Here is a 7,481-nt window from a genome sequence, read left to right as displayed (position 1 = left end):
GGTACCGGGATGCGCCGCCCGCCGCCCGGGAAGGGCTCTCCCGCCCGCCGCCGGTACGGCGCATCCCGGAGCCCGGCGGCCTTTCCCAGCGGCGGGCAGGCGGGCTGCCTCGCTTCCTAACCGCCCTGCCTGCCCGCACCCTCCCCTGGGGCCCGGGTAAATGATACGGATGGATATGGAGTGAATTATAATTATTCGTCCCTTCGTGTACCAAAGCAGGTCTGGTAAACCTGAATGAAAACGGGCAAGGGAGATGATGTCCCCGCTGAGAGGTCGGCCGGGAGCCCGGAGGGGTGTCATGAGTTTCTGTGTCCGTTCCTACAGGGGGGATTCGTGTCGGTGCCTCGGGATCTTTCTAGCTACCGAACTGGTGGTGTTTTTCCAGCCCCCCCCCCCGCCTCCCCGCTCCTTTCTGGGTGTCGAGCGTCGGGGTCCACGCCGCAGGGTGGCAGGGAGGCGCTTTTCGGGGCTGTTCTTATCCCTTTCGATCAGATTTCGATTTCCCCGCTTTAACTCGCCTTTTAAGTGAAATTACGTTCCTCTTTCGTTAGTACGGGCGGTTTGAAACGCGTTGAACCAACACCGGCGATTCCTTTCAGTCTCGCAAAAATTCCCAGATACTCCCCTTTTCCCCGCAGGCGGAGGCGAGCGTGGAGGTCTCGGCAAGTCCGTGTCACCTGAATGAGCCCCCGCTGCCCCCCGGGTCACTCCTCAGCAGCAGAGCCGTCTGCGGGGCCCACGGGAGCCCTTGGTTCCAGCGGGACTCCCTGCAAAACCCGTGGGAATCCTCCCCCGACTCGGGCGGGATTACCTGGGGTGCTCCCCATGCTGGGAAGAGGGGGCGGGGGGGGGGGGGAGGCACAGGGCAAGACCCTGGGTGTAGGAAAGGTGCCGTGCTAGGGGCACCCGCGGCCGCAGCTCAGCGCACCCACGGGAGGCCGGGGACGGAGGAGCCGCCGCTGTCGCTTTAAATTTGAACAAAGTAAGTAGAGAAGGAAAAACTTCCTCCGTCTGGGGACGGGGCCAAAAAGTGCCAGGGTCCAGCCAGCCGGACCCCCCTGCCCTCGGACCGCGACTCCGCTCCGTGGCAGGACCCGGCAGGGTGCGTGGGGGCGAGGAGAGGGGGATGCCAGGCGGCTGGCAGGGCGCTGCTGGCCCCCCTCCCGCCTCCAGCGCTCTTGTGATCTCCTCTTCCCGGGAGAGAGACGTGGCCGCAAAATAGAGGCAACAAAAGGAGCGGGCAGGGCTCGGCCGGGAGCGGGGAGCCGGGGCAAGGCGGGCCGGCGCCCCCCGAGCCGGTGCGGGGTGCAGCGCCGAGCACCCACCGCCGGCCGGGAGGTGCGGGGGACAACCCCTTCCCCAGGCGTGCAGGGTCTCCCTAGCGATGCTCTCCTGGCTCTGTGTCCCCCAAACACACCTTCCCACTGCTAACCCCGAGATTTTACTGGGGTTATTTCTGAAACCCCCCCCCCCCTTTTTTAAATTTTATTTTATTTTTCCTTCCCTATTTAATTACTTCTCTTGCAAAATGCAAGGCCGCTGCCACCTAACGCGGATCCCGGCACTGAAATCCACGTCTCCTCTGTGACTTACAACCCAAATCCCAGTCCCATGACCTTTCTCTTCCCCCCCCCCCCCCCCTCTCCCCGTTCCGGGTCTCCCACCCTCGGTCATGTGGGACACGAGTAAATTTATCCACCCTAGTGGAAAGGCCTCCCTTCTGCATTGCTGAAGAGAAGCTCACACACGTTTCCCAAGGAGGATAATTTCGTTTTCCCACCTTTCTTTCACTCTTTCTTTCTACTTTTTGATTTGCTTTTAATTTCGTTTTCTCCCCCGCCCCACAAGGTTCCCATCTCCTCTTGGACACGCTCCTGCTCTGTGTCTCCCTTTCGATAAGCCCTTGCCAAGAGGATCACTTCAGAAGGACGTTTCTGACGGCTCTTGAGCTCAGAAGACCGTCGAGAAAGGGCATTTCTGGTCTCCCGGGAACTGCGGCGAGCGGAGCCGCGGCTGCGCCCCCGGCAGCCTCCCCCCGCCCCGGGGGTCCCCTCCCGCCGCACCGCGGAGGGTGCCTCATCCCCGGCGCTCTGCCCCGTGGAGCCAGAGTTGTGGCTGGGGGCCGAGACCCCCCGTTAGCCCTGCGGGAGGGGACACCCACCCGCGGCCACCTCTCCGTCTCTCCCGCGGCTCCGGCTGGTCCTTCCCCACATTCCGGCCGCTCTTCCCCGCCCCAGCTCCTGGGGGAGACCGCACCCCCGGCTCCCCTCGGGGAACCGCGGCTGGCGATGCCGCCCACCCCGGCTGTGTGTGACCCCACCAACCCAAATGCGTTTCTCATCTGCAGACGGAGGTGGGGAACATGTGGCCAGGCTGAGGGAGTCCCCTCGTGTCCCTCCCCCCCATGTCTGCTCAGAGGTGGGTGGCATTAGGAATAGGGTGCCCCCCGCTGCCGGGGGCAGCACGGCAGCGCAGAGGTTGTATGCGAGGGAGGCAGCTCCGGAGGGTCGTGCAGCCCCTCAGGAGGCCGGGGCCAAGCCGTGCCCCCCAGACCCCGGAGCCCCGACCCCCGCCGTCGCTGTCGCAGAGCGCCTCGGCTCCTTCCCCACCCGCGACGGGCGCTCCGAGGGGGGACCCCGGAGTTTCCCCCCAGTCTGGCCCCGGGCACTTTGCAGCTGCTCGGCGCGGACGGTCCGGTGCGGGCGCAGGAGCCGGTCCCGCCAGCTCTGCCGTCGAGGCCGGCTGCAGGAAGCCGATCCGCCGCCGCAAACGGCGTGTGAACGGGCTGCGGATCGGATCCGGGTCGGGTTGCGCCGAATCTCCCTTTTTTTTTTGGCGCTGCTAGCCTTGGGCACGCTGCGGGCTCTGACCCGGGTGGAGATTTACCCCAACTGCAGACAGGTGTCGGGCACATTTTGGTGGAGGAAATGGAACCACGGCTGTGAGAGGAGCTGTCTGGTCTTTCCCCTCCGTCCTTGCCAGGTAAACTCCTGCTCCCGTGGTGAAAAGAAAAAAAAAAAGAAAAAAAAAAAAGGCAAGAAATTGATAGAAAAGACTCATTTCCCGGTCCCGCTCAGAGATCGGGAAAGATATTCGAGAAAGCGTCGCTGAAATCCCGGAGAGCTCGATTTCAGGCGCTGCCTATCGGCTGCCGGTGACGAAAGATAGGCAATACATTCTCCCGTATGGAAAACGCACATATTGGAGCCCCCCGCCAGATCCATCTGATATTATAATCGATATTCCCAGAATTTTCCTTTTGCACAGTATTCCTTGGCCGCCCTTCTTTATGTGCCCGGGACAAAACAGATGGGAAATATTCATCGAGAGGGAAATGTGTCTTGTGATAATAGGAAACACGAGTCCTTTTTTTAAACATTTTTTTTCCTCGCCCCAAATTTCGAGGGGAAAAATAAAAAAGAGGGAAAGCGCCGATAACACATAACAAAAGCAAATCAATCGGAAACGAACTTTTCCCCCAAAACCAAGTGGCGAAAAGTGGATTTCCAGCGCGGGTCCGGGCCGAGGGAGAGGGTCTCACTGCCCAACCCGCAGGTGCCTCGGCGGGGGCTTTGTAACCTCCAGGTTTGTACCGTTTGCCCCGCTCCCGGTGGGCGCCCGGGGCAGGGATGGGCTCTGGCTCCTTCCCGCTCCCAGCCGCCCGCACCCCCCGGCCCAGAACCGGTGAATTCTCCGTTCCGCGGGCGCGGGGGGCAGCTGCCGCCGCGCTGCAGTTGTTTGCCCCCGGGAAGGTTTAAATAACTATCCCCCCCCCCCCCCCTTGTTTGCATCTGGATACGGGTGTTATTTCCCGGGCTGCCCCGGCGGGAAAGGTGCGGGGTTTTGCCGGGCTGTTGCCTGTTTTTAAGGAGGGAGGGAGGGCTGTGCCCGGGGGGGGGGGGGGGGGGGGGCGCGGCTGCCGTCTCTATTTTAATGTCATTATAGTTGCCGTGGCAACCCATTGGATCACTCCTCCTGGAATGAACCTTGTGACAATGGTTGGTTTGAGAGAAATCGGTAAATGTGCAACAGAGGGACACAGCTACATTACCGCGAACAACAGCGAGGATTTAACATGTGACCCCTCCAATTATACTGATGATACCTCGGAGCAGCTGCCTCCGCCGCGCTGCGGAGATGTGGCTGTTTGGGGGGGGTTGAGGAGGGGTCCTGGGGCTGTTTCGGGGCACAGCCTGGTGGGGATGGGGCCGCAGCCCCGCATGCCTCTGCCCTCCCGGGGAGCCCTAAGAGGGGAACAGCATCTCTGCACCAGGATAGCGAGTGTGGTCCTAACCTTTCTCTCAAAAAAAATAACCCAACAACCAAAACCAGAAGAACGGAAGAAAAAGCTTCTCCGAGGGAACGTGGAGGCAGCTGAACATGTGGAGGGGCTGTGGCTGCGGGGCTGAGGAATAAGGACCTGCCCGGGGGGCGGGCAGGGGCCCCCGGCCCGGCCCGCCGCCCCCGGAGCACACAGCACCGGCGGCACATCTGTGGCACGGCTGCAGGGAGGAACGAACAAAATCCGCTCCCTACCCGCAACAGAAAAAAAAAAAAAAGAAAAAGAAAAAGAAAAAGTTTGAAGCCTTAAAATATGGTTCAGAGAATTACAAGTAATCAGAGCTGCGGGGGTCAGCAGTGCAAACTTTTTAAGACTAATGTTTATTTAGAAAAGTGAGTGGTGTCTGCGTTGCTTTTCTAGTGCCCCAGCACAAAAGTCCTAATGGCTTTTGCAGACTTTCCATCACAAACTCTTGCACAGGGCGCGGGGACCACCGCCGAAAGCAGCCCCCAGCCGCCCCCTTTCAAAGGGAGCATCGCCACAGGGTTTTCAACTACCCCCGCCCCCGTCTTTCCATGAATCAGTGACATATATTTTCTGCACCCCGACCCCAAACTTGCTCCGCTTTCGCGTTTGTCTGGTGTAACCCGAACCGTCGATAATCCTGGGAAGGGAAATCGGGGGATGGGGACGGCGGTTTTGGCCCCCCCGGTCCCCAGCCCCGCTCAGCTCCGGCCGGCTGCGGTCCTGAAAGCAACGCAGGGGTTCAGCCGAGCTGGAAACCTCGTTAGGAGGAACCCGGGGGCAGAGGCAGGAGCCGGCGCGGGGCGGGCTGGCCGGTGTCCCTCGGGGGGGCATCGCTGGCAAACCCATTGCCCCGTCCCACCCCTCCAACCGAGCTCCCGGGAGCCCGCCCACACCACCGGTCCCCGTGCGGTTCTGGGGATCTCTGCTGAGCCCACCTCAAAATTCACCCCGGGGGATCAAACGTGATCGCCAGGTGGGATTTGACTGCCCTTGCAGGGACTCAAGCCTCCATCTCCGGATTCCCCTTTTGTTCCTAGGACTGGAGAAATAAAACCAGCAAACCCCAACACCTCACACTCCTTTTGGGGTGGGCCCCCCTCGATTTTAAATAGGAGGTGGATCCAGGGGAAACCCAGACCTGGGATCCCACTGGTAACTGGTGGCACCAGCCCCAGGTGCCTTGCATCAGGGCTGCGAGAACTCAGCTGTGCTTAGCTCCTTCCCACATCACCCTGTTGCCCTTGACTGGTGGCAGGAGCTGGGCTGAGCAGGGCAGGGGGCTCAGTTCCCCTTCTAGCAATGCCCCGCAATTGCCGCCTGGATATGGACTGCAACCAGCAGCAAACCCACCTCCTTCCCTGGGATCCCCAAGGGGAGGGCAGAGGTGTTAGTGCTGCTCAGGAAAACACCTGTGCTCACCCCTTCTTCTCAGCCTGTGTGCCAAACAGTCCTAGGACCTTTCTGTTTACTCTTTTTTTAAACACAGATCCTTTTACTAGCAGTGAGCCCAGCCAGCAGAAGACGGTGTGCTGCTAAAGTCCTCCTGTTCCTGGCAAAGGTGAGACTAGATCTAACACATCCCTCAGTCTGTGGGGGCTCACTGACTACCCTGGAACACCCTAGTCCCTTTTCCCATCCTCTGCAGGTCTTGGCAGGTTTGAGTCCCTCAGGTCTGAGGGACGGGGTTATGCTGGGTGAGCAGGTCTGGGGGGTTACATCTCCCCATGTGTCCCCCAGGGAATCCCACTCAGCAGAGCATCACCTGGGAAAGGGCTGGGTGGTGGAGCCATGGGGAGCAGAGACCTGGAGAGAGTCTCATCTCTGGACTGGGAGGGTATGGGGCTGGTGACCCCACCTCTGTGTGTTGAGTCCCCAGTATGGATGCCCTGCGAAGCCCCTAAACGTGTCTGGGATCAGTCCTGGTCTGACACCGTGATCCCCTCTCCCATCATTAGGGTTCACAGCTCATCGTTGGGGTGCCTGGGGAGGCTCTGCAGCAGGACAGCGCTTTTAGCAGTGGGATGTGCAGGAGAGAATCAGGAATGGTGGAAAGGAGAAAGAAAGGGCTGGATCCTGCTCCCTTTCCAGCCAAGTGACTGCCTTGTCCTGCCCCCGGAAAGGTGAGCTCTGTTCAACCCCTTCTTTGGTCTGCGTAGGGAAAAATCCCTAGCTCAAACCCAAGAAGGCTGAACCAAGCAATGGCAGCTGAAGGTGCCTCTGGAAAAACACCCACCCACCCCCTGAGGCCTGATCCTGCTTTCCCCATGCCAAGTCACGCTCAGGTGCTCAGCTGCATCAGGACCAGGTCCAGGGCTGCAGATGCAGCCGGTTCTGCAAGGCCAAGCGTGGCAGAGGGAGGACAGTGGTATTTATAAACTGCTGAAACATGCCTGACACTTGAGGGAAGATCCTCTCCGCTCCCTCAAGGGCTTTTGTTTGAAGGGCTTGACTCTGTCTTCCAAAAAGTTGATAAGACCTTCTGGCTCCCATTATCTCTCTGAGGGCCCTGCCTTGCCCTCCTCACAGCGCGCTGAAGCACCCAGATCACATCACTCTAATTAATTGCCTGAGGAATGGAGGGCCCTGAGCAGGACCTGGCACCTCTCTTCAGGGTTTAGCCTCCTGGTGCAAATCCAGGCTGTGGGAAGGGGCTGGGTGGCACCAGTCCCTTGCTGTTCTACATCCCTCCACCCCCCTTACAAAGCACAAAAGCTGGGAATGCTGTTCAGCCCCAAATTGGGAACATTTGGGCTGAAATCTTTTGTATGCATTTGAAAAGCGGAGGGAGGGTGGGGAGAAGGACGTGGGAAGGGGAAAGAGCTACAGCCTTGCTGGCATGAAGTTGATTTGTCTGGGTCCTGTCCCTTTAGGGCAGTCATCTGTCACTGTAACCGGGAGATGCTGCAAACCATGTGCAGATGAGGCTCAGCCACGAGAGAAGCATTCCCACATCAGGTATCATGACACTGCACCCACCTCACCTTGCCCCCCGCAATTTTAATCAAAGTTGTACTTCTCACTGGCAGGGGAAGGGTGGGAATTTTAATCAGCTCCTCCTGCATCTGTACCCTGCTCCACAGGACCTTTTGGGGCAGAAAGGTGCATGTGACAGCATGGGTGATGGTGGGTGACAGTGCAGGTGCCGATGGGTAGCCCAGGGAGGCCAGGGATC

At 59.7% G+C, this 7,481-nt stretch overlaps 1 long non-coding RNA gene across 1 annotated transcript; it reads left to right on the top strand.

Annotated features, from left to right (window-relative positions):
- Positions 1 to 5,594: 5,594 nt before the first annotated feature.
- LOC130156645 (uncharacterized) lies at positions 5,595 to 7,265 on the top strand. The gene is made up of 3 exons (XR_008824538.1): positions 5,595 to 5,867; positions 6,265 to 6,429; positions 7,180 to 7,265. It is a non-coding gene; the product is annotated as an uncharacterized LOC130156645 (long non-coding RNA).
- Positions 7,266 to 7,481: the final 216 nt, after the last annotated feature.

Source organism: Falco biarmicus, chromosome 11, assembly GCF_023638135.1.
Source record: "Falco biarmicus isolate bFalBia1 chromosome 11, bFalBia1.pri, whole genome shotgun sequence".
NCBI lineage: Eukaryota > Metazoa > Chordata > Aves > Falconiformes > Falconidae > Falco > Falco biarmicus.
This window is presented reverse-complemented; position numbering and strand designations above follow the sequence as displayed.